This window comes from Phoca vitulina, unplaced genomic scaffold (genome assembly GCF_004348235.1).
Source record: "Phoca vitulina isolate PV1807 unplaced genomic scaffold, GSC_HSeal_1.0 scaffold3, whole genome shotgun sequence".
NCBI lineage: Eukaryota > Metazoa > Chordata > Mammalia > Carnivora > Phocidae > Phoca > Phoca vitulina.
In genome coordinates this window covers 23,390,413-23,394,549 of record NW_022589706.1, presented here as the reverse complement: position 1 = coordinate 23,394,549, position 4,137 = coordinate 23,390,413, and positions in this window count along the sequence as shown.

The following is a 4,137-nucleotide window of genomic DNA, read 5'->3' as shown; positions in this document are numbered from 1 at the left end:
GGGTCAGAGGGAGAAGCAGACTCCCTGCCGAGCAGGGAGCCCGATGCGGGACTCGATCCAGGGACTCCAGGATCATGACCTGAGCCGAAGGCAGTCGCTTAACCAACTGAGCCACCCAGGCGCCCCTAGACTCAGCTTTTCTGAGTGGCCACTTGGTATTCTACTCTAAATTTAATAGGAAATGACAAAAACATTAAATTTGCTAATTAAGTACCTACACACTTAGCAGTTAAATAAAAAATATAGAGAAAAAACAGAAAAGCTTGAAAATGTCATCACATGGCTTTTGTGCATACGATGTTGTAATTCTTTGGTATTACTGACCTAATTAAAACAGGATCTAGGAGCGCCTGGGTGGCTCAGTCGTTAAGCATCTGCCTTTGGCTCAGGTCATGATCCCAGGGTCCTGGGATCAAGCCCCACATCGGGCTCCCTGCTCGGCGGGAAGCCTGCTTCTCCCTCTCCCACTCCCCTTACTTGTATTCCCTCTCTCACTGTGTCTCTCTCTGTCAAATAAATAAATAAAATCTTTAAAAAAATAAAAAAAATAAAACTGGATCTACCTTAGGGACATGGAGTCTCACTAACTTACAGAGGCCAAAGATGATTTCAAATCATAGGAAAGGCAGAGTATACCCTGGGCCTCAACAAGAACTGAGACAAGGCTTGAGAGTCACCAGAGTTTTCTCTCCATTTCTCACACTTGGTATTCTCTTCACAGTGTCCCCCATCTGTCTCATTAAAGTCAGGTTTTCTCAATGAGAGGGAAGTTTGACTGCAAATTGCTCTATATTGCTTTTGCCTCTGAAGAATGCCTTATTAACCATTCCAATCTTTAAAAAATACAATTGTGGGGAGAACACTGATTGTCCCCAAAGTGTACCTCTAGACTACAGCAAGACAAGGGGAGAAAAGTATGATTTCCCTTGCTTGGATTAGAAGTCTACCCATTGATAAAGGAATTGCGGCCGATGGCAGATTTTACAACAACATGATTGGAGCAGGAACAGGATCTTCAGAATGAATAATAGATGTATGACACCTGGATTGTTGCATTTAGGTATTTAAGATGATTTGATATGTCTCAAAATGAAGTAAGTTAATAGAAAAAAAATAAAAACATTTTAGAAGCAGATAAGAGTTCAAATAGCAAAATAGCAATTCTCTACGTGTAACAGCTAAATGACTGACCTTAGGCAGATCACATCTCTTCTTTAACTTTTGTTTCTTTGTTTCACTATCAGAAATAGTGAAGGTGCATTAAAAAACACACCTCGATGACTCAAGCCCACAAAGCTTAGTTCTTACACATGAAGGGGCAATGAGATATTGTCATGAAGTGTGCTCTGCTTAATTTAGTTACTTACAGACTCAGACTGATACAATTATGTCAAGTGCTTGTCACTATGCCAAAAGGAAAGGGAAATCTGAAAAGTCTTGATCTGGCAATTAAATGATGTCTTCTGGAGTTAATGCCTGACATTTTGTGCTCACAGCTTATTAGAAAGAACTTGTCACTTGGTTTCACTCAACTACAATTGAGCCTGGACATATAATGCCACCTATTAACTGATTTAGGACTATTGATATGTGAACAGAATAATTTTTTCAACACTCCACCTTCTAGTCACCAAATACTTTGTTCTTCTTACACTCTATACACAAAGGGCACTTATCTTCTTCCAAGAGAGTTATCATTGAATTGTCATCTGCTCCTGGCATCCAGTTTAATGTCCATGTATTGGACTCTCAAGCTTTGTCTATGTATTGCTTGTTGTTATCTATATCAGGATATTATTTGTATCAGTCCATCTGCCAAAAAACCCCTATGTGGTTCTTCTTAATACATTCATGAGCTAAATATACACATTACACAGTATATCCAAGGAATTGGAATTTCAGCAAGCACCCTCATTCAGAAAGAGGAAAAATAGTATGTTTGTATGTCCATATTGAAATCTACCTGGACAGTTACTGTGAGGGGATGTTCAGTTAATTATCCCCTGTGCTTCTTGGTTCCATTCTCCTGAATAATTCTCTTTTCTTCTTTTTTTCTGGTAAGCCTTAGAAAATATAACCTCTTTGGAAAGCTAGTAGCTTTTTCTCAGCGTGCTTTTTGCCCTTAGAAGATTGGAGATCTTGAACATTTACAGTTCTGGCATTTCTGGTATATTCTGGTCTTGAACCATCACAGATATTTCTTTTAGTTTAAGCCATGGTTTCATCGATAATGCAAGTCTCTTCAAACATAGTAGGCTTTCCATCAATTTGATTTAGTCAGGAACACGTGCCAAGAGACTCACCCACTTTTTCTTTCTATGCACATTTCTTAGATGTGAGACAAATCTTTGCTTTTTTGAATCTACTTGTTCTCCTTTCTTAATAGCCTATCTTAGCTATATCAGGTTTCTTTGAAGAAACCTATTTTTACTCTACTTTTCCGGAGTCATGATGTCCCAGATAGAGAGTCTACTGGGAATCAAACGTGGATTAAGTCTTTGATCTTGAGACGCCTAATCGAGTCAGAGCTTTTAAGAATGAATGTGACAGCTGTGCCCTGACTTAATTCTTGCTGCAAGGGTGAGTCTCTGAAATCAGACTTTATTGCTCAAAGATCTTCTCAACTTGATTTTTTTTCCTGATGGCAGATGAGAAGCAGTTACTTCTTTCAAACTTGCAAGTCTCCAAATTTCTGGACTCAGTTTTTATTGTTTTAATCTTCTGTATTCTGAGACAATTCTTGTGGTAATTTGACAAATGCAGTCAACATTAACACAATCAACTAACTTTTTGTTCAACCTCTTCCTCTGCACCTATAAGTCACTTGGGAGCAGAAAGGCAGCCATTCTCAATATACCCCTCTCACTATTTAGGTCAGCTGCAGGTACCACATGGTTCCACTTTGGTTCTGAATGCCACTAGCTCATGTCTACTGCTCACAATGGCAGTGGGTAAAGGTTTACATTGGTGGCTTCTAGACAAAAATGTCATGAATGCTTATATATATACACACACACATAAATTAATATCTAATAGAGGCTGTAAATATGCATAATAAAAGCTTATGTTTTCCATAACCTATCCCCCTTTCTTTATCCTTCAATCCTCTTCTCTAGAGGGAGGGAGGGAAGAATAGGTAGATATGTGAATAGATAGATAGGTAGATAGATAGGTAGATAGATAGATGATAGATAGATAGACGATAGATAAATAATAGATAGATGATAGAGATAGAGATGATAGAACAAGAGAGACATAGGGGGAAAGAGAAGAGAAAATGGTATAAAAGCTTAGGGTTGTGTTTTATACCCACTTAATATTTAATTTAAAAGTAATGACAATGTTAATAAAGATTTAATTATCCAGGGAAAATGAAGGCTACAGCTTTATTTCAAGATATGATTTAGTTCTGCTTCTGGAATAAGAACAGACTAGAATATTTTGGTAACTAAAATTTTCTTTGTCTAGTGGTCCAGCAAATTTCTCTTTATAAGATTTCTTCTTTGATGAACATTTCTTCTGGCATTCAGTTCTAGTCTGAAGGTCAATTATGCCTCTTGTGTTATCCGCAGCCACATGAGCTGCTGGTGGAAATCTAATCATGTTTTATACTCTGTCAGAGTCCGTGGGTATTTTAAAGTAACTGCTCAATATTACAAAAAAATAAAGGGAGAGTTCAACTGTCTTGCGATTTATCCAAGTCCTTTGCTTTTCCCCTTGATGACATTGCCAAATAATATACTATTGTAATAGAAATATTAAAAAATAATTAAGGAAAACTTGATACACATTTTAATAACCCTAAATTCCATGACAGAAAACCACTGATACAATTTTGGTGTATATTTCCAGCGTAATCTCTATTAGTATTATTATTGCAGAAGTGGGACCAAACTTTGGCATTATTTTTTCTCTTCTTACTCAATTGGCAGTATACTATAAATACATTCCTCCATACCTCTTCCCAGTTTACCTCTGATCTTCTATCTGCAGTGACCTCTGTTCTAATTTTCTACCACCATAGGGAAATTTTCTGCATCAGTAGCCAATAAAATATCTTAGACTTCAAGATATCCTAGTCCAATATTACTTTGGGGACAAGAATAATTCATATCTATAACTAAAAGTACATCTTTG